General features: G+C 35.3%; 1 protein-coding gene and 1 non-coding gene across 3 annotated transcripts in view; one reads left to right on the forward strand and one right to left on the reverse strand.

Annotated features, from left to right (window-relative positions):
* Window positions 1-24,137, forward strand: part of ARID2 (AT-rich interaction domain 2) — a 186,272-nt gene that overhangs the window by 43,318 nt on the left and 118,817 nt on the right. The gene's annotated exons all lie outside the window — the stretch shown is intronic.
* LOC111555307 lies at window positions 9,992-10,130 on the reverse strand. Its single transcript, XR_002735490.1, has one exon. It is a non-coding gene; the product is annotated as a small nucleolar RNA SNORA64/SNORA10 family (small nucleolar RNA).

Here is a 24,137-nt window from a genome sequence, read left to right on the forward strand (position 1 = left end):
AAATTAGCAACCAACAGAAAGAAATTTGGGAAACTTAAAAATATGTAGAAATGGAACATGTTCCTGCAGTAACTAGGGGATGAAAGAAGAAATCAGAAGTAAATTTGGAAAATACGATGAGATTAATGAAAATGAAGAAATAATAAACTAAACTTATGGGTGCAGTTAAGGTAGTGCTTAGAGGAAAATCTGTAGTTGTGTCTATTAAAAAAGAATAAAAATTTCAAATTGATACAGCCATCTACCTTAAGACACTGAAAAAAGAAGAGCATACTAAACCTAAAGCAAGCAGAGAAAGGAAATAATAAAGGTTCAAGAAGAAATTAATGAAGTAAAAGAAAAACTAGTTAAATCAAAATTAGTTAAATCAGAAGCTGGTTCTTTGAAAATATCAACAATTTTGAAAAAATGTTTAGCTAGATTGTCTAAGAAAAAAGAAAACACAGATTACTAGAATTAGAAATGAAATAGGAGACACTGCTACCAATCTTACAGAAGTAAAAAGTAGTGTAAAGGAATAGTAGCAGCTCTATGCCAATAAATTAAATAACTTAGATTAGATGTAGAAAGATACAAACTACCGAAATTGACTAAAAAAAAAAAAAGTATAAATAGACCTATAACAAATAAAGAGATTGAATTATTATTTTTTTTTAAGAAGCCACCTACAAGGTAAAGCAAAGGCCCAGATGGTTTAAGTAGGGAATTCTGCCAAGCATTGAAAGAAAAATTAGTACAGATTATTCGCCAGCTTTTGCAAGAAATAGACTTAGCTGGGGACAGATGTACCTTCTTACAGCAGTTGGTGTGGGAATGGGTAACCAGAGCGTTAGGGAAATAGCAGTAAGTTATTTATCTTCCCCTGTGACTGGAAATTAAGATCCTTGGTTTGAGTGGAAACTTTTTTTCATATATAGTAGCTTCCTGCATTCAGTTATCTTGTAACTAGTTTATACAACTTTTAACTTCCTTAAAAGGCATTGTATTGCCTGAGTGAGGGAAACCTTGTGAAGGCAGATTATTCATTATTGAATCTGAATTAAAAATAGTGAGGTTTTGTGTTTATAAGATTATACCAAATACTAGTTGTATTTCTAGGTTCTAATATAATAATGGTAATTTAAAGACATTACTAAATTACTTGTATTCAGATTTTTAGTTAACCTAATTTTTAGTGTGAAGGTCTGTTGCAAGAATAAAGGACCCTTACATGTTCCTTGAATCATTTGGTGTAAACTTAGAGTATAAGCTGGGGCTGAATTGGCTGATTTTTAAAAATCACTTTTTCCTGGAAACTTACTTATCATACCTGTCAAATCATTTGTATGCGTCTCACTTGAGTGTTAGAACTTTGAGGTTGGTAGGTCAACTTTCAGCATCTTTTTCCCCTTTCTGTGTATGTATCCATGTGTGTACATGTTTGTGTGTTGTGTTTAATATGAATTGTGATATACTTTTTTACCATTTGGGATATAAATTATGGCTTCCCATGAGTGTCCCAGTATGCAGCACTGGTGGTACTCTAAGCTGACGATTCCTTCCTCCCAAGTTTCTAAACGTTTTTGTTAACTATTACAGGAAGTGAGTTCAGACTCCTGTTACTACCAACACACTAGGCAGCCATGTACACATACAAAATGATAATAATAGTGGCTAACATTTGTTGAATACTTGAGCTTTATGAGGCATTGTGGCCAGAGAATTGTTCCATCTAAAACTTAGATTATTTGTAAACATTTTAAATTTACTGATGTTCTTGATTTTGAGCTATGGCAGTACTCAATAAGGGGTAGTTTTGCTTCACAGAGAACATTGGGCAATGTCTGGAGATATTTTTGATTGTCATAACTGGGGAATGCTGCTGGCATTTAGTGAATAGTGGCTAGGGATACTGCTGAATAATGTATAATGCTCAGGATGGTCCCCCCACAAGAAAGAATTACCCAGCCTGAAATGTTAATAGTGCTGAGGATGAGAAACCCTGGCCTGGGGCGATTGTGCATTCATCCTTTAGCCATGATTCTTGCAGGTTTGAGGGAAAATGATGCTTTCTTTTAGTGTTTGGTTGAACTATATTTTCATGCTAGTACTTTAGGACGTAAGCTGACAACCAGAATGTCTAGCTCCAGAAAGGTGGCGGTGTTTGCCATCTCAGAGAAAACCTAGAACTATTTTTGGATCACTGCCCTCTATGTCTGACTCAGTCTTCCAGAATGTCTATTTCTATGTGCAATAGTGGTTTTATCTAAGAGGCTTCATTGCTCTTTTATGTCCTTGGGTTTTGGTTAGGGCATCCTTATTGCATCCATTAAGACTCTATCTGAATCCAGGTGAGAAAAGAATTTTAAGTTTTCAAATTTTTTCTCTCTCAGAAGTTCCTGAATTCTGTTTTGAAAATTTATTCATTACTGTTCTTACAATTTGATACGTTAGTAGTTTCATGGAAGGGAGAATGACATTACAAAGCATTTTAAAGTTTTGCTATATTGGAACTCTGTTTTAAGGGAGAAACTTTAACTCATTAGCTCGGCCAATGTCATATGAGGTAAGTAGTTTGGTGAAGTCATGATTCCACTTTAGGTGTGTCTAAAGTGTTAAAGGGCATACTGTGTTAATTTTACTGCCAGATGGATGCAAATAGAATTTAGTTTAAATATACTAAGGAACTAATCTTTCATTCATTTCATAAGTTATTAAGGACTCGTATTTTTCTCTTTGCTGCTTTAAGTACTTTATTGCTGTTGCTTATCTTAGTAATTTCTAGCAGGTAAACTTAACCTTTTGAAGATGTTTTAACCTACATTGTTGTAATAATTGGTGAAAATCTGGTGGTACCATTTTCCTCTGAAATAATTTACTTGAGTAACTAATTCATACAATGTTAGGCAAGAGAGTATTTGCTTACATATATTTAGATAAGTGTTTCTAATTAGAGAACTTTTGACATGTTACAATTTTTATTTCAGACAGTATACTTCATGAGACTCTACAGCAGTGATTCTCTAAGTGAGGTTCCCCAGACCAGCGGGATCAGCATCATCTGGGAGCTTGTTAGAAATGCAAATATTCACACCTACTGAGTCAGAAACTCTGGGGTTACGGCCAAGCAGTCTATTTCTTTTTTTTTTTTTTTTCTGAGATGGAGGCTTGCTCTGTTGCCCAGTCTGGAGTGCAGTGGCGCCATCTTGGCTCACTGCAAGCTCTGCCTCCCGGGTTCACACAGTTCTCCTGCCGCAGCCTCCCGAGTAGCTGGGACCACAGGCCCCCGCCACCACGCCCGGCTAATTTTTTGCAATTTTAGTAGAAGCTGGATTTCACTGTGTTAGCCAGAATGGTCTCGATCTCCTGACCTCGTGATCCGCCCACCTCGGCCTCACAAAGTGCTGGGACTACGGGCGTGAGCCACCGTGCCCAGCCAAGCAGTCTATTTATAACAGGTCCTCCAGTTGATTCTGAACCTTGCTACTGTTTAGGAACTGCTCTACAGAGAGTGACTTGTTGAAATAAGTTCACTTGGTTTTAATCCAGTATATTTGTTCTTGTTCTCCTTTTGTTCCTACCACATTTTAAACTCTTACTACTTGTGGGAAGATAAACTGTCCAAATTTCTGGCTGAACTCAAATAGCTCACATGAAGCATTTAAAGAAAGACAGTTTGGAAATAATAATTCAAGGGATCAGGATAGGTATTCGTTTAAATCACTATTTTAAAAAAGCCCTCAAGAGATTTAATTTAAAATCTTGTACTGTGGGAGTATGATCATTTGATACTGAGGAGCTGCTATGTTAAACAGATTCCTGAGACATGAAATCAAAGGATTTAAAAAAAAAAATTCATATGCTTCTATAGAAACTTTAAAAATGGAGGCTGGTCGTGGTGGGTCATGCCTATAATCCCAGCACTTTGGGAGGCTAAGGTGGGTGGATCGTTTGAGCCCATGAGTTTGAGACCAGCCTGGGCAACATAGTGACATGCCGGCTCTATTTTTTTTTTTTGAGACAGTCTTGCGGGGTCGTCCAAGCTAGAGTACAGTGGCGTGATCTTGGTTCACTGCAACCTCTGCCTCCCAGGTTCAAGCAATTCTTGTGCTTCAGCCTCCTAGGTAGCTGGGATTACAGGCCCGCACCACCATGTCCAGCTTGTTTATTTGTTTTATTTATTTATTTAAGTAGAGATGGGGTTTTGCTGTGTTGGCCAGGCTGGTCTCAAACTCATGGCCTCAAGTGATCCACCTGCCTCAGCCTCCCAAAGTGCTGGGATTACGGACGTGAGCCGCTGTGCCCAGCCTCCATCTCTGTTTTTTAAATGTATTATATAAAAAAGGAAACTTTAAAAATGGAAATTAGGATAATAATATATAAGAAGAGGTAGTATGCTGAAAACTGCAATCATTTAAAGAAAAAAAGTCTAAAAATATATTCTAAAAGTTCATAGTATAGTATATATTATATAGAGATGTTCTTTTAAATAGTGGTAGAAAATAATTCCAGATTTGGATACTTATAATAGTACTGTCAGTCTATTTGAGAATTTAACTGTAGTGTAATAAGTATTAATGCTCTAATTAATTATCCATAATGACTCAATTGCCATTGAGATGATAGTGTATTGTGTATAATATATGGAAGATACAATCACATTGAATGTACGGAGCTGTGCTATTATCTATAGCTTGCAAATCTTTGGGCCTTCTTAATAATGCACAAGCAGTACATTAATATTGAGATATTTCAACTAGTGACCTTAATTTTTCTGTGTAAGTCAAATTTTTTATAGGCAGGTTTTACTACTAAAGTCTTAACTTGAGTCTATCCCTAATTATCTTTCAAAGTAGGTGCTACATATTTTATTCTTGCTGGTAAACTAATTTGTATTTTGTATCAGTTTAGCTTATTATACATTAGCCTTTCTTAGCGTTGTCATAGATTATAGGGACTAAGTACAGAGACTGTTATCTTTAAAGTTTATATTATATTCAACAAGTAAAATTTTTAACAAACTGGACTATTTAGTTATTTTACTAATAAGAATGGTTAAAACCAGCCAGGCACAGTGGCTCACACCTGTAATCCCAGCACTTTGGGAGGCCGAGGCAGGTCACCTGAGGTCAGGAGTTCTAGACCAGCCTGGCCAACATGGTGAAACCCTGTCTCTACTAAAAATACAAAAATTAGCTGGGCGTGGCAGGTGCCTGTAATCCCAGCTACTCGGGGGGCCAAGGCAGTAGAATCACTTGAACCTAGGAGGCAGAGGTTGCAGTGAGCAGTGAGACTTCTCAAAAAAAAAAAAAAAGAAAGAAAGAAAAAGAAAAAAAGGAATAGTTAAAATCCCAGTTTATACCCGTTTCCCCTGCCCCCCATCCCCCAGAAAATGCCTTATTATAGATTTAGGATATAGGTGGCAGAGTAGAGGTAACCTCTTATGGTGTTAATTTGCTATTTTTCACTTTACTCCCAACTTCAGGGCATCTAACCTCATCATAACTCTGGATAGAGGCCAGGAATAAAAAAGAATATTCATAAGTTGAATGTATGTTAGTACTTAGTGCTGTTTTTGTGTGTATATAGATAGAGAAGGCAGAGTGAGAAGTAATAAAAGACTACAGAGAGAGTAATAAGAAAAAGACTATATAGGGCCTAGATTGATCTATATTTGCTCAGAAGTTATATACAGCATATGTAGTTTCCTACACAGTGTATTTACTTAGGTTAGTGAGAAAATCAGTCTTTTCAGAGTTTTGACTTAATTTTTATTTAATTAATTTAAAATTTTAAATGATGCTTCATTTACATATTATTATACTTCACAAATCATATAATATTTTATGTAATAATCCAAATTAAAATCTTTGGAAAATAATGGGCTGTTTTTTCATTCTAAAGCTGATACTTGTTCATTATAGAAAACCTGCAAACATCTGAAAAAATATCTGGAAGAAACTGTAAATCCCATGTGGACCTATCACTCAAAAATAATTACAATTAATATTTTGGTTTATTTCTTCCCAGTATTTTAAAAAATAAATTTTTAAAATTGGCATCACTCATGTCTTTATTAATTTTTTAACCTATTATAAGCAATAACTTTTCCATATCTTTAGTTTTTAAATGATTTTAATAACTTCATATTTGTGTCATAATTTTAACTTCTTTATATTGTCATACATTTAAGTTACCCTTTTGCTTTAATATTATAAATTTTGTGGTGAACCTTCTTGTTCATAAATCTATTTATAAATCTGTAAATCTTTATCTGTTTCTGATTATTTCCTTTTATGTTTCTAGAGGGGTAATTAGTGAGTCAGGGAGTATAAATGTTTTCAAGATTCTTAATGTAAGAAACACTGATCCAATTTAACATCCACTAGCAGTATGTAAAATGTCTATAAAATAATACTGTTGTCACCAGTTGGTATCATAATTGCATTTTAAACATCTTTATTATTTCATTTGTGAAAAATTGTTCTGTCAAATATTGTCAAAATACTGAAAATGTTATTTTACATTATGGTTTTAAGTGGATTATTTGAACATTTAAAAAATCATACCTGGACTTTATCAATTTAAATTAAAATGTAATTTAGTAGAACATTGTCAACAGCCAGGAAATTTGGAAATATTTGGTCATTGTAATGGTGAGAGGGTCCATTGGGAATCATCATTTGATTAATAGACTTTCACTTGAACTTTAGGTCTTGCCTCTGATCATTATTTGGATTTTTAGAGTAATTCTCATTAGTTTTCTGTCATCTTTTAGTTTTGCCAAATCAACAAAACTTGACAGTTTTATTAAAATAATAATTTATTCAATAATATTATTGAAATAAAGCAGCTTTAAAAGCAAGAGAAAATTCATACTGAGAAGTATTTTTCAATATAAAAATAAATCCTTGCTCATTTATCAGATTTTAGGAATGGCTGTTATAATGTAGGAATGTAAGAGCACTGCTTTGAAATTAGACTTTTTAGTAACTTACTAAGATTATGTCATTTGCTTATAATGTTTATATTGGATAAATTGTCTAACTTCTAGGCCTCAGTTTCCATATCTATTAAATAAGATTAAAACCAGTTTCTTATAAGGATTGTGAAAGTTAATACATATAAAGTACTTACCTAGCAGATTGCCTGGTAGCTGGTAAATGCTAAATAAATGCTGGTTATAGTTTAGCAGATTTTGATAGACTTACTCATTCAACAAGTATTTACTAACCACTTACAGTGTGCCAAACACTTTGTAGACATTGCTGATACAAAGTGACAATCTCTGATGTAACTTACTCTGCAGTTAGGGACGAGGGAATAGAATTTATCTTGAAAATTAGAATAACCATAAACAAGAATTTAAAAACTTGGGATAAATGACTCCTGCCTTTTGGGGAGGAGTACTTTGCACTGTTTTGTTTTCTGTATAAGTTTCATTCATATGAAAAGTGATGTGATTAGTATCTGCTTTTTTTCATTTGGGAAACTCAAGCTGCTAGAAAATAAAGCATCTGATTTTTATATGGTAATACATGTTGGAATTAATGATACTATAATTTATCTCAGAAGGGAAGAAGGAATTGCTTCACTGGTAACTAAACAGCAGAGTACGTTTACATTTTAAGGTACATTGATATAAATTATTATTATTATTATTATTATTATTTTTGGAGATGGAATCTCGCTCTTATTGCCTAGGCTGGAATGCAATGGCGCGATCTCGGCTCACCGCAACCTCTGCCTCCCACGTTCAAGTGATTCTCCTGCCTCAGCCTCCTTAGTCACTGGGATTATAGGCGCCCACCACCACGCCCGGCTAATTTTTTGTGTTTGTAGTAGAGGTGGGGTTTCACTCTGTTGGCCAGGCTGTTTTCGAACCCCTGACCTCAGGCGATCTACCTGCCTCAGCCTCCCAAAGTGTTGGGATTACAGGTGTGAGCCACCGTGCCCAGCTGAAATTATTTTCTTTGCTTAGCTGTTAAAATTGGCCTCCAAAATTAAAGAAAAATATAACATTTACTTTTAAGAGTAATACTTCTTTTTAAAATTACTTATGAAGTAGTTTTCCATCTCACTAAATACCCCACTCCCATAAAAACAGAGCTGAAAGAAATCGTACTACTTATTTATGTAGTAGTATTATTTATTTATGTACTACTTATTTATGTAGTATAAGTATAATACTAATTTTTGTTATTAAAACAAATTATTCAAATAATTTATACAGGATGTTTGGTTAAGAAGTTTAAAAAATGAGTATGATTGATACAAATGGATTTAGTCAGACATGAAGTCATGTAGCACTTACTTAAAAACATATTTTCCTATGTGGCTTTTCAGTTGACAAAGATTTCCATCGAATCCAGCACTTAAAACAACAGACATTTATTATCTTAAAGTATCTGTGAGCTCTGAATCTGGGCACAATTTAGTTCTAGCTTAGACTCTAGCTAAGAGTCTCTCACAATCAATCTGTTGCAATCAAGACTGCAGTCAAGGTGTTGACCTGGGTTTCAGTCATCTCAAAGTTTGACTAGGGAGGAGTCTGCTTTCAAACTCACTCAGTGATTGTTCACAGAATTACTTAATTTCCCTGTGGCCCATTGAAATGAGGGTCTTAGTTTCTTGCTGGCTGTTGGCTGCAGGGCCTCCCTCAATTCTTTGCATCTCCATGGGGCAGCTCACTGTAGGGCAACTGTTTTTCTTCAGAATAAGCAAATGGGAGAGAAAAAGAACAAGATGTAAGTTGAGTCTATGTAACCTAATCTCAGAAGTGACATCTTATCACTTCTGTTGTATTCTGATCTTAAAACAAGTCAGTAGGTTCATCTTCTACTCAAGGGGAAAGAATTATACAGTGACGTGAATAGCAGGAATCAGGAATCATTGGGAGCCTTCTTAGAAACTGCCTGCCTGAAGAGCAAAGCAAAACGTCTGCAAAAAACTAAATGTTGAGATGTTTCTATGAGCCTTAAATACAAGAGAATGGGGCCAAATCAGAGTAAGACTCCATGAGGGAGTAAGCATGGAGAAACAATGGATTGTCTGACGGCCCAGAAAATATGAAAACCCCAAAATAATCTACTTACTAGAAAATACAGTGGACTGATTTAAGAAAAGCAAGTGAAATTAGAATGGGTACAAGTAATATGTTGTAAAGTAGAAGGGGATATACATAATCTAGGGATTATGAAGTGTCAAAACTATGCAGCCATAGCTCCCTTTAGGGATAAAACCCAAAGTAAGAGGAAAATGCTGGAATGCAGTCCAAATTGAGCAGTACAGGGACAATAGAGATAAAAGAGAAGATTCAGATGAAAGTGGGAGAGGAGAACACAACCAGAAAAATCTGTGAAAACAAGCTGCTTTTTGAAGACCACCAAAAACAACAGAATGACCATGCCTCCATCTTGAAGTTCAGAAAAATTGATTTCACTTAAAAATTAGTAACAGAAAATGATAGAAGTGAAATCTAAGAGAAAGTTAATATAAAGGAAAAAGAAAAAAAGGAGCAAAGTAATATCTTAAAGACCATGAATGCAAGTCAGAAAGACATGCCCCCAAAACAAATGAGTACTATTACCTGTTCTTTCAAAACAAGCTAAAAGAAATTAAGAAAATGTTGTTATGAAAGAAAACATAAAAATATAAATAGGAATTTTAAAAACTCAGAAATAAGGTGATAGAATTCGGAAAAGAATAGGAAAAATGTGCACACAAAATTTAGCTGGCTGTGGTGGTGCATGACTATAGTCCTAGCTTCTTGGGTGGCTGAGGCAGAAGGATTGTTGAGTCCAGAAGTTCAAGGCTTCAGTGAGCCATGATTGTGCCACTGCACTTCAGCTTGGAGACAGATCAAGACTCTATCTCAAAAAAATACATATATACAATTTCAGAAATGAGCCTCAATTTAGTGGAAATTCAAGAGTGAATAAAAAAAGCACAGGTAATGTGTAAAGCGATACAAAGTGAAGAAAGGAAATTGTTGTTTTCTTTTTCACCCAGGATCTGTTGTGCCCTTCCAGGAGAGAGAGACCACCATAAGGCCAATCTGATGTGCCAAGGACATCTTTTCTCTCTCTCCCTGTTGCAGAAGTCAAATGGGTGAAGCCAAGTATAACTTAATTATGCAAAGCTGAGGGAAGGAAATTGTTTTGTTGTTGTTGTTGTTAAAAAAAAAAAGGCTGCTAAAAGATTTAAGAGAAAACAATATTGAAAACAAAGATAATACAATATATGGATAATAGAGGTCCCTGAAGAAAACCATGCCAAGGAAACAGAACAAATTCTAAAAACTATAATAAGACATTCTTGAAATTAAAAAAAATTTGAAACTACGTGTTGAAACAGCACACTGTATACCTAATAATATTTACTCAGAACAATGACAACTGATATAAATGTACATAAAATCAGTGAACTTTAAAGAAAAAACAGTTTACTGGGCACCAGGCAAAAAGACTGAATAACTGAGAAAGAAAAAAAGTTTGTCATCCGACTTTTAAACGGCACTGCCTTATGCCTGAAGAAAATGGAATAATGTATTTAAGATACTCAAGGAAAGAAAATGTGAGCCAAGAGGTAATGTGTGGATTTCTATATAGCCAAATGAGTTTCAAGTGTGAAACCCATGAAGAATCTTATTGATGTGTTAAAAACAAACAAACACACACCTCAGGGAATGTTTTCCCTATGAGCTCTTACTGAGAATTTTCCTAGAGGATAAGCTTCAAACAAAATTACTAACAAGGTATGGACTTAAGGATTGGTGGCTAAATTTAGATACTTCCTCTGCTCTTAAAGATTCCTGAGTTGCAGACAACTTCATTGGCTCAAATCATTTTAGATGTTATGCTATAAATGTTTATAATTTGGTGATATTCATTAATATAGCAGCCTTGGAAAGGAAGAGTAATAGGCCTCTGCACCTAAAATACTTATTGTATAACCATGACACCTTTTGGGAATGGACACACTGCTTAGTTATATATAGCAGGATTTCTTAATCTCAGCACTATTTATATTTTGGGCTGGAAAATTCTTTGTTGTGAGAGCTGTCCTGTGCATTGTATGATGTGTAGCAGTATCCCTGGTCTCTGTTTACTACATGCAGTAGGTTTCATCTCTGCTGTGACAACCAAAAATGTCTCTTCATTGCCAAGTGTACCCTAGAGGGCAAAATCAGTCCTGGTTAAAGAACCAGTGCTTTAGAGAAGTGTTAAGTATTGCTACAAAGAACCTGTTCTGTTGCATTTGATCAACCATGAAGACCCATCTTCACATTGTAAGAGAATGAAAACCTAGTAGAAGAAATTAATCAGCCAGGATAAGGCCATTACAGATTTGATTATATATTTCATTAAAAAATTAATACACATATATACACATATACACCTATGTGTATATACATATCATCTGTGAGTAATTATACACTTACTAGATCAATCCTGGAGTTAGACACAGTATGCTAATTTCAAAGTATCATATAAGATATAATAAAAATTTTATTAAGATAATAGTAAAGATATTTTATTCCATATTTTTATATTTAGTCCTTAATCTTAAATTTTCCAAATTATTTTCAGTATTTTACATGTTAAACTTCTGTACATTTTTAACATACTGAAACTTTTTTTAAAAGAAATGTCTTCCTGACTGTAACTTGCACTACTTTTTTTTTTTTTTTTTTTTTTTTAGATGGAGCTTCACTCAGTGTGTCACCCAGGCTGGAGTGCAGTGGCGCGATCTTGGCTCACTGCAACCCCTGCCTCCTGGGTTCAAGTGATTCTCATGCCTTAGCCTCCCGAGTAGCTAGGATTATAGGTGTGCACTACCATGCCTGGCTAATTTTTGTATTTTTCATAGAGATGGGGTTTCACCATGTTGGCCAGGCTGGTCCTGAGCTCCAGGCCTCAAGTGATCTGCTCGGCTCGGCCTCCCAAAGTCCTGGGACTACAGATGTGAGCCACTGCGCCCGGCCAGCTTAGTTGTTGATATATAGGAAAGGCATCTTACCAGTGCTTGTGGTTTATCAGAATATAAGAAAAATACTTACAAGTATATAAGAAAGGCACATCAAATTTTATCAATTGAGTACTCAGTACTTGCTTAGTATAACTAAACCCTTAAAATATGTTGATTATGTTTTGGTCAGATTATCATTGATCATTACCTGCTAGCCTTCCAGTAAGTACCAAGTCTTGCAAGAATAATAGATATATTTTCACCAAGATAAGGAATCTCCACTTTATCTGTTATAATTTTTCTTGGAAGTACTTTACTTGGATTGGTTTGAAGGGCTTCACCATAACTCTGCTTTTCAGGCTTTTAAAAATGGAGATGATTGCTGCTGACTGAATTTCCCAGGGCAGTATTTCACCAACTGCCTGTAAGATATGGATAGGTTTGTGGGTGGGAGTTTCAGGAAGGATTTGTGAATCTGACAAAAGCTGCTTATTGTATCCTATAGATTCACAATGCACATTAACATACTTTAAGTGCTCTTAGCTAAAGGAACCTGTTTAAACCCATATTTCTCAGAGTTAATTGATATGGAATCCTTTTATGGTACAGTATCTATTAAGATTTTGAAGAACAAGTATTTTGTGGGCCAGTTGGGGAAGAACAATTCTAGTACAAGATAAAACTTGCTGTTTCCTCAGGAACTGTTAAATGACCAGTAGACCGGAGGTGTAAAAAGTATTAATATAAAAGTTACAGAGAAGGGGAAATTTTGAGGATGAAGGAGGAACACTAGTAAGTATTTTTTAAAAAGAGAGTAGATTTAAAATGATGACACATGAGAAGGGCTATAAATTGAAATTATGGAATTGGATTTGGCATATGCTACAAAATTTGATAAAAATAGAATATTCACTAGCAAATGTAGTCTAGAAACAAAGTAGAAAACACGAATGTACAACATTAAGTATCAGAAGAACACATAGCTATAAATATGGAGGAGATTTAAAAAATGAGAAACCTGTAAAGTAAAACTAATACTAATAAATTTGAATATCTGAATCAGGCTGGGTGTGGTGGCTCATGCCTGTAATCCCAGCACGTTGGGAGGCCGAGGTGGGTGGATCACCTGAGGTGAGCAGTTAAAGACCGGCCTGGTCAACATGGTGAAACCTCGTCTCTACTAAAAATACAAAAATTAGCTGGGCGTGATGGCAGATGCCTGCAATCCCAGCTACTCAGGAGGCTGAGGCAGGAGAATCGCTTGAACCCGGGAGGTGGAGGTTGCAGTGAGCTGAGATCGTGCCATTACACTCCAGCCTTGGCGACAGAGCGAGACTCTGTCTCAAAAACAAAAATTTGAATCAAAATTTACTCTTTTTAATGTGCTTAATGTCATACATACTAACAAGTGGCAGAACTAGGACTTGAACTAAAGTCCTTTTTGTCAACAGTGTCTGCAGGCTCACCTGTTGGGCTCTATTATTTCCCTAGTGAAAAGATAGTAAACCTCAGGGAAAAAAACTTGAGCATTGAAAAATGGGCTGGGTGCAGTGGTTCTTGGGAGGCTGAGGCGGGTGGATCACTTGAGCTCAGGTGTTGGAGACCAGCCTGAGCAGCATGGCGAAGCCCCGTCTTTACTAAAAATGCAAATAAATAAATAAATAAATAAATAAATAAATAAATAAATAAAATAATAAATTAGCCGGGGTAGTGTCGCGCACCTGTAATCCCAACCACTGAACTACTGGGGAGGCTGAGGCACGAGAATTGCTTGAACCTGGGAGGCAGAGGTTGCAGTGAGCCAAGATCACACCACTTTACTCCAGCCTGATGACAGACTAAGACTCTGTCTCCAAAAAAAAAAAGTGAAAAATGATTCTCATGATTGAAAAAAAAATCCAAAGCTTAGAAAAGGATGGAAAGTAGTCTGATTAATTTTGTAATAAAATCTGACCAAGATTATGTCAAAGTTTAATCTAGACCAGCTTTAATTATGACTATCAATAACTAAATATGAAATTAGCTAATTCAGCAGCACTACAATGAAGAATGTATTGTAACATGTAGGAGGTTATGTTAGGATTATTGAAAATCAGGTGTGAAAAAATTTATGGTCATCTCAGTAAATGAGGAAAATAAATTGATAGAGTATTTAATCAGAAAACAAACATTATGCTCAATGGTGAAATGTTAGAGCAGTGGTCCCCAACCTTTTTGGCACCAAGACAGTTTTTCCACAGACTGTGGCACGGGGACGGTTTCAGGATGATTTAAACGCATTACATTACATCATTAGATTCTCATATGGAGCATGCAACCTAAATCTCTTGCATGTACAGTTCACAGTAGAGTTCACGCTCCTTTGAGAATCTAACGCCACTGCTGATCTGACAGGAGGTGGAGCACAGTTTCGCTGGCCTGCCACTCACCTCCTGCTGTGCAGCCTGGTTCCTAACAGGTCAGTCAGTACCAGTCTGTTACCTGAGAGTTGGGGACCCCTGTGTTACAGTCCTTCCCACTGCAGTTGGAGAGATGATATGATAATTCTGTTTTATCTTTTTAAAAGAACGTTGCTTTGGAAGACAGTGCATAAGGGAAAAATGTATAAATATTGGAAAGATTCTATGGTTTGATTTGTCTCCACCAAAACTCATAATAATAGTTTAATCTCCAGTGGGGCAGTGTTGGGAGTTGGGGTTTAGTGGGAAGCATTTGGGTCACGGAGGGTAATTAATAGACTAATGACTTCCCTTGGGGGTTGAGTGAGTTCTGCTCTGGGAATGGATTAGTTCCCAGGAAAGTAGGTTGTTACAAAAGTCAGGACACCCCTCTGATTTTGCCTCTTCACGTCTCTGCTTCTCCCTTTTGACCTTCCACCATGTTTTGGGCTAGCACAAAATCCTGCACCAGAAGCTAAACAGATGCTGGTGTCATGCCCCTTGAATTTCCCATCCTGCAGAACCATTGGCTAAATAAACTTTTTATTATTATACATTACCCGATCTCAGGTGTTCTGTTTTAGCAACATTAAAGACAAAAGAAGAGAAAATTATCACTACTTTTATGTTAAATAGGAAAGCAAAGAAACAATGGGAAAACTATTGAACCTAATGAGAGACTTCTATAAAGTGGACAGAATCCAAAAATATAAATATGCTAAAAAGTTTTTATTTAATTCTGTTTAGAGTCAGGGTCTCACTGTGTTGGCTGTGCTGCAGTGCAGTGGTGAGATTGTAGCTCACGGTAGCCTCAAACTCCTGAGCTCAATCAATCCTCCCACCTCAGCCTCCTGAGTAGCTGGGACTGTACTGCTGTATCTGACAATTTATATTTATTTATTTATTTATTTATTTATTTATTTATTTATTGTGGAGATGAGGATCTTGCTATGTGGCCCAGGCTGGTCTCGAACACCTGGCCTCAAGTGATCCTCCTGCCTCAGCCTCCTGAGTCACTGGAATTATAGATACAAGTCACAATATCCAGCCAAATATGCAAAACTTAGTATCTACTATTTTAAAATATGATACCAGCAATTCCAATTAAAATTAATAGAAAAAAGATCCAACTTATAATAATATCTAAGAATAAACACAATGAGAAACATGTAAGACCTATATAAGAAAAACTTAAATGAAGTTGCGGGCAGTGGCTCATACCTGTAATCCCAGCAGTTTGGGAGGCTGAGGCGGGTGGATCACCTTAGGTCAGGAGTTCGAGACCAGCCTGGTCAACATAGTGAAACCCTGTCTCTACTAAAAATACAAAAGTTAGCTGGGTGTGGTGGTTGGCAACTATAATCCCAGCTACTCGGGAGGCTGAGGCAGGAGAATTGCTTGAACCCGGGAGGTGGAGGTTGCAGTGAGCCGAGGTGGCTCCACTGCACTCCAGCCTGGGCGACAGAGCAAGACTCTGTCTCAAAAAAAGAAAAAGAAAAAAAAAAAAACTTAAACGAAACTATGAAACAATGTAAGCTATCACTACATAAATGAAATGTGTCTTATTCTTGATTGGGGTGGCTTAATATTTAAAATGATGACTAATTCCTTATATCGACTTGTAAGTTTAAGGTAATTTCAATTGAAATTTCTTAGCGCTTCTCAGTTATTTTGCTGTTTTCTAGTAGTTAGAAGAGTACCTTCTACATAGTTGACACTGTATGATTTGCTTTTTGAATTAATGAATGAAAATTTATTCCAAAGAAATGGCAGGAAAAATGTGCAAAGATGTATGTACATAGATATTTATGATAGTCTTGTTTGTGTTAGCAGAAACACTAGAAGCAGTCTAAAATGTCCATTAAAGGGTGACTTAGAATGCTGTGCTACTACTACTAAAAAGTAGTGTGAGCTATAAATACAACACAGTACATAACATGTATGTTAGCATATGAAATGAATATGTATGTGTGTGTAGGTATGGGTTTTGAGTATGACGGAGGAAAGATTAGAACAGTCATCCTCAAACTTCAACTGCACTTGAGAAAACACAATTTAAACCAAAACAAAAAGCAACAAAAACGAACAAAAAGTGGGGCCTTAGTGTCTAGGCCCCACTCCCAGAAATTCTGATTTCGTTGTGCAGAAATAAGGCCTAGGCATTGGATTTTTTTTTTTTTTTTTTTTTAAGTCTGTAAGTAATTCCAGTGTGCAGTTAGAGTTGAGACATTGGTCTAGAGATATTTGCACTAGGCTGGCAACAGTGACCAGTTCTCAGTGGTGCAAGGTAACAACCCACTGCTTCCTCAGCAACTGGTAAAGGACCAGTGAGGGAGACATCTGAAAAGTAGTCATTTCATGAGGGCATTAGAAAAAAAATGCTAAGAGTAAGGTAAATTCTTACTACCTTTTAACCCATTTATCCCTAGTGTTCCATTATTGGAACACTAAGCATATGGGAGTTATTTATATCTTGCTCAAGGACACTGCCAAGGTCTGATTGCAGAAATTAAAAAAATTACAACCTCTTTCATAAATGGGTTAATTTGCTAAAATTATTGAAGTGACTAAAGTAAGGAAATGAAAAATTTATGTGCCAAACTTGGTCTTTGGTTTTCATATTTTTCAAGGCAGACTGGTCAATATATGGGATAAAATATTTCAGCTTCAAATAAGATCACCATATAAGTAAACTATGCTTTTTGCTTACTTTATTGAGTCAGAGATTCCTTGTGTATCTGATTATATGATTGTAAATTAGTTATTTGCACCTAGTGATCTTACATGTTAAGGCTACTGAATACCAAAGTTAAAGTTAAAATACTAAAGTAATAAGTTAAAAAGATTACTAAAAAAAAAACTTCATGAATATGTATAACCTATTATCTGTATATTCTTTGAGGCATTAAAGCCAGGGAAATGGGACAACTTAGTTATAACTTACAAAATGAAAAATAAATATTTGGAAATTGCCCAATATAACATTTATAAATTATAACACTGATTCTCTATAATTTTGTTTAACAAATACGTATTGGGTGCATCTATGTACTAGACAGTTAAGATGACTTTAAAATGTTATGGTCAGGCATAATCCCAGTACTTTGGGAGGCTGAAGCATGAGGATTGCTGGAGCCCAGGAAGTTGAGACTAGCCTGGGCAACATAGCGAGATCACATCTCTACAAAACATTTAAAAAACTAGTCAAGTGTGGTGGCCTGTGCCTGGGTACTAGCTACTGGGGAGGCTGAGGTGGGAGGATCGCTTGAGCCCTGGAAATCAAGGCTGCAGTGAGCTGTGGTTGTGCCAATGCATTCCAGCCTGGCCGGCAGAACAAGACACTGTCTCAAAAAAAAAAAGTTATATCCGCCCCATTCATGTTTTACTTCTTCATTTATTCAGCAAATATATACTATGCTCATTTTGCCTAACATTATAGATAAAATTTCTGAGTCCGTTTAGGTCAGGTTTTTGAATTCTAACTCTACCCCTTCCTTCCTAGCTTTTTGACCTTGGGCAAGTTACAAGTCTTTGTATATCTCATTTGCCTCTCTGTAAAATGGGAATAATAATAGAACTGGTCATAGAGCCAGCACTATTATACATATAAATATGTGCACAGAATAATGCCTAGCTAAGTAAAAATGACTGCCCATTAAATGTTAGAAACTAACATAAAACACAATACCTGTCCTCTAGAAGCTCTCCAGGAGTGTGATGTATGAATAGTTCCAATGCAGTGTCATCAGTGCATTTGTTTACTTACTACTACATTTTGAATTATTATGCTTTGTGTCCACCAAACTTCATTTTCTTTTTTATAATCTAGATTAATTTCTACTGGTAAATTTTAAAACCCAGTTGAAAATTGTGAGGTGCAGTGGCTCACGCCTATATTCCTAGCACTTTGGGAAGCCAAGGTGGGTGGATCACTTGAGCTCAGGAGTTCGAGACCAAGCTGGGCAATGTGGTGAAACCCCATCTCTACAAACATTACAAAAATTAGCTTGGTGTGGTCCCAGCTACTTTCAGGGGGCTGAGGCAGGAAGATCACTTGACCCCAGGAGCTGGAGGTTGCACTGAGCTGAGATCGTGCTACTGCACTCCAGCCTGGGCGACAGAGTGAGACCTTGTCTCAGAAAAAGAAAAAATTGTAGAATATTTAGGTTTTGATTAATTCTTTGTAAGATGAGTATCATTTGTATTTTGTTTGATGGTTTTGTTTGTGATTGTAATATTCTTGACTAATTCTGAGCAAATCACATAGGAAGAAAATATTATTTGTATTTAAACTCTTACCTTTCTATAGAGAGCCAGTTTACACACAAATATTACCTAATTCCAACAGTTGTTATTATCCATAATGTTATTCATTTTTTCAGGTGGCGAAATTATGGATTTAAAAGGTCGTGACTTGCCTAATACCGTACAGCTCGTTAAGAAGCTAATACTTGGAGCCTATATCTTTCTGTTATAATAAATTATGAATAAACAGCTGAAATTTGTATTAGACATAAGAAAGGAGAACTTTGTTCTAACCAGAGAATTTTCTATCAGTCTTTCAAATGAAGAAGCCTCTCTTCTTACTTTCTTGTATTTTCTTGCCAGAGTAGAGGTGATAGAAAATAAGGTAAAGGCAGTAAAATATAGAGACAGGAGCACAGAGTGCCCTAAAGTTAAACAAGTTTGAATCCTAATTCTATCACTTAACTAGCTTTGGCCTCAGGTAAATTATTTAACTTCTTCAACCCTCAGTTTTCTACTTACTGAAAGGTTTTAGTAATACTTACTTTGTAATGTTTAATAGTTGGTAACTAGTATCATCATCATCATCATCTTTCATTGTGTTAAATGAGAGGATTTGGTTAGGATTGGTGTTTTCCGTAAGAAGCACAGAAATCTTTGCCTCTCTTCCTGTGATCAGGGAGAATGATTTTACCTGCTGATTTATGTGGTAGTGAAAGAGCAATGAACTATGATTTAGAAGGCCTAAGTACAATGCCCCTGGGTTAGTGGGAAAAAACCTTACACAAGTTATTACAGATTAAGTATCGCTAATCCAAAAAGCTCCAAAATTGGAAACTTTATGAATGCCAACGTGACACTTAAAGGAAATGCTCATTGGAGCATTTTGAATTTTCAGATTAAAGAAACTCAATAGGTAAGCTTAATGCAAACATTCCCAAAAAATGCAAAGCACCCCCCCAAATCCAAAAAAAGTTCAAACTCTGAAATAGTTTTGATCCTCAGCATTTTGGATAAGGAATACTCAACCTGTAGTACTTAGGTCTTATATTTTATCACCTTTAAAGTAGAAATACCCTTAAAAAAATCCAGTGAAATAATAGATTTACTATGTAGGGCAGTGGTCCCCAACCTCTGGGCCATGGACCAGTAGTGGTCTGTGGGAAAATTGTCTTCCGTGAAACCAGTCCCTGCTGTCAGAAATGTTGGGGACTGCTGATGTAGGCTACAGAGAGGGTCATATTTCAAAAAACCTTTATTTAATGCCCAATATTGAATAGCTCTGTGAAAGAATACTGTCAATCTCTAAGGGACTGAAAGTTACAATCCTTTATATACTATTCTGTGATTCATATTTATAAATATAATTTTAACTGTACACATTTTTTCTCTGCAATATATAGCTTTTTTATTTCCAGTTCATCTATCAGTGAAAAACAAAGGTAATATGTCCTTTAATTCTTTTGGTTGCTTAAAGTAGAGGACAGATCTAGCCCAATGTTAAGAAACCTTAAGAAAACTACATAGAACAGAAAGGGTATGGATTTATCCTTATAAGTGTGGGTGACTAGTCTTTAAGGCAAAATTTGAAATACACATTCTGACATAATATGACAATATGATTTAATATTTGTAATCAGTATTGTCCTATAAAATATGAAAACTATCACTGTAAATGTGGATGATATTAACAAGGATAGTACTTTTCATATCTTTTAGTCTGTGGAACTTGTGTACAAGTAGTTGTGTAAGGAAAGGACCTCTTTTGAAAGGGAGAAATGAGTATCGTTATGGAAAATAGTATGGAAGTTCCTCAAAAAATTGAAAATAGACTACTGTATGATCCAGTGATCCAACTACTGGATGTATGTCCAAAAGGAAAGAAATCAGTATGTTGAAGAGGTATCTGCATTTCCATGCTCATTGTAGCATCATTCACAATAGCCAGGATATGGAATTAACAACCTAAGTGTCCATTGACAGATGAGTGCGTGGAGAAAATGTGGTATGTACACACAGTGTAATATTATTCAGCCATAAAAAGAACAAAATCCTGTCATTTGCAACAGCATGGTTGATCCTGGAGGACGTTAAGTGAAATGAGTCAGGCACAGAAACACAAATACTGCATGAGCTCAATTACATGTGGAACCTAAAAAGGTCACACTCATAAAACAAAATAGAATGGTGATTTTCAGAGGCTGGAAGGTGTGGAGATGGGGGAGATGTCGGTCAAAGGTTACAAAATTTTAGTTAGTAGAAATAAGTTCCAGAGATCTGTTTCATATCATGCTGACTATAGTTAACTATGTATTGTATACTTGAAAATAACTAAGAGTGTAGATTTTAAGTGCTTTCACCACAAAAAGTGGTAAGTATGTGAGATACTGCAAATGTTAATCAGTTCATTTTAGCCGTTCCACAATGTATACCTATTTCTTTTCTTTCTTTTTTTCTTTTTTTTTTTTTAAGACGGGATCTCCCTCTGTCACCCAGGCTGGAGCACAGTGGCACAATCGCAGCTCACTATAGCCTCAAACTCCCAGGCTCAAGTGATCCTCCTGCCTCAGCCTCCTGTGTAGTGGGGACTGCAAGCATGCACCAGTATGTCTGGGATAATTTTTGTTTAATATTATTATTATTTTCTTTTTGGTAGAGATGGGGTTTCACTGTGTTGCCCAGGCTGATCTCAAACTCCTGGGCTTAAGTGATCCTCCCGCCTTCGCCTCCCAAAGTGCTGGGATTATAGACATGAGCCCCTGTACCTGGACAGACGTGTACATACACATATTTCAAAAAAGTTATATACTACAAATATATATAACATTTATTTATCGATTAAAAATAGAAAATATATCACTGCTATAATGCCTTTACTAATCTTATTTTTAAAATATTTAACTAAACCTTTTCTTTAAACTGTAAACTTTTTAAATGAATAGACATAAAAGTAGGCTGTTAGTATATATTATCCTAATTAAGCTTCAGAACAATTATATTAAGATAGGGATCCTTATTCTCATTTTACCTGTGTGTCAAAGTCACTTTGAATGGACAAAGCTAGAATTTAAGCAAGATTTAACTGAATCAAAGGTCTTCTCTTGCTTTCCTACCCTGCCTATTAGAATATATTTTCACTCCTTTTGCTTTTCTAATCTGACAAGCATTCATAGGGCACATTAAGCGTTCATTCATTCATTCGTTTCTATTTAAATTGACAGATAGGATTTTATGTTTTTGTCGTTTACAACATACTGTTTTGAAGTATATGTTCATTGTGAAATGGTTAAACCTAGTTAATTAACAAATGCATTACCTCACATAGTTATCATTTTTATAATATTCAACATTTAAAAATAGAACTTTAGAGACACCATTTGTCTTTGATTCTATGTTACTTTGTATTATATGAACATGAGCATTACGATTAATGCTATTAATTGATAAATAAATTGATGCTATTTTTATTAATATTAGCAGCTACTAGTTATTACATGCATAGCAACTCATGCCTACCTCAGTACACAATCTTCTTTACAACAAATCGATTAGGTAGATATTATATCTGTTTTACAGTGAGGATTAGATAAATTATCAAACCTCAAGATCATGTATCTGATAAATGGCAGCATTGGGATTCAGTTCTAAGTTTGGTTTCGTTATCCATATTTATACTCTTTAAGCATATTCTATGACCCTGATGTATCTTTATTTTTTAAAGAAATTGTTAATGATTATTTTTACATTCATACTTATTTACAAGTATCAGTGAAATGATCTATACTTTGATTAGGAAGTAGACTACAATTTGATTAAGAAGTATTGCAGCTGCCTACCCCCTACCCAGGATATGAGAGTTTATAATACTCCCATAGTGAAAAATTTTAAGGAAATTTCTTTTGTATTCCCCAAACTGAAGGTATCTACCACCCTTTTTTCTTTCCCAGCAGTGAGAGATGGAATTCTGAATTCTGAAAAAAATAAATATTACTTAAAGTATTTCAAACTCTGTTCAAGAACTTTGGAAAATACATTTAAACTTAAACATAATCTTTTATGAGAGTGTGAATAGATGCTCACCTGCCCAAAAGCAGTTTCCTTTTAAGATAATGTATATTAAATAAATGTGCTGAACTGTTCTAACCTAATGGATCAAAAGGACTTTTTCATCCTATAAAGTAATGCACGTCAAAATGTAATCTGTTCATTTGCTCTTAATTAATTCTTCTGACCTGATGTTCAGACAAGCCTGATAATCTATTATATTATTAACTCATCTGACAAGCATTTAATAAGGGCCTTTTATAAAGGTCAAAATAGTGGATAAGTTTATGAGTTCTTTAAATAGGCAGTGTGGATTCAAATCCTGGTTGTTAAATTCACTACCTTAAGCTTCAGTTTCCTTATCTGTAGAATAATGACAACCTGTGATGCCCAGCAGACCATTTCTTCCTTCTTACTCAGATGCCCCTTGGGACTAGATGTGTAAGGTTAATTCTTTGTTTGCCTGGTAGAAGACTGTGGTGCATTTTGGATTATATTTTGTCTGTGAGATCTTAGGTTGGTTCTTCAGATGTTAGCCTTCTACTGGGGCAATATTACTTTTTCTGTGTTTAGTTGTTGTTATTGACTTCTAATATAATTGCATTGTTGTCAAAAGATGTGGTCTGTGTGATTGTAGTTCTTTGATATTTATTGAGACTTTCATTATGGTCTAGTTTTAGTTTTTATAAATGTTCTTCATATGCTTGAGGAGAATGTGTATTCTCTAAATGTATATTAAATTAGCCTTTATAACCATTCTAGTCTTCTGTAGCTTTATTAATTAATTTTTTTTGGTCTGCCTGAATTACCAATACATAAAAGAAATGTGTTAATCTCCTACCACAATGGATTTACTAATTGCTCTGTGTTATTCCAGTAACTTTTGCTTCAGTATTTTGCAGCTATTTTACTAGTACTTACAAGTTTTTCAGAAGTATCATGTATTTCTGGATATTGAACCTTTTATCATTATAATGTGATCCTTCTTAAACCAAGTAATATATTTTTTAAAGCTAGTTTGAAGGCTGGGTGTAGTAGCTTATGTCTGTAATCCTAGCACTTTTGGATGCCGAGGTGGGAGGGTTGCTTGAGGCCAGAAGTTGGGAAACAGCCTGGGCAACATAGCAAGCTCCTCTCTTAACAAAAAAACCAAACCAAAACAAAACAATTTTGTCTCTTATTAATAGAGCAACTCCTAATTTATGTGATTCGAATGGAAATGATATAACCTTTTCCACTCCTTTAATTGGAACCTTTCTCTATACTTATAAATTAGATGTCCTATAAATAGTGTATTTTTCCATTTTTAAATTATTCAGTTCTATTATCTATGAACTCTAAAGTTTATTAGTACTTCTATTATTTGCAAATGGTGGTATATTTGGACTTGCTTTTACTACCTTTAAATGTTTGTTTGTCTTTTTTTATATGATGCTTAAAAAATACCTGTTTTAGTTTTTT

This window comes from Piliocolobus tephrosceles, chromosome 10 (genome assembly GCF_002776525.5).
Source record: "Piliocolobus tephrosceles isolate RC106 chromosome 10, ASM277652v3, whole genome shotgun sequence".
In the NCBI taxonomy this organism is placed as follows: Eukaryota; Metazoa; Chordata; class Mammalia; order Primates; family Cercopithecidae; genus Piliocolobus; species Piliocolobus tephrosceles.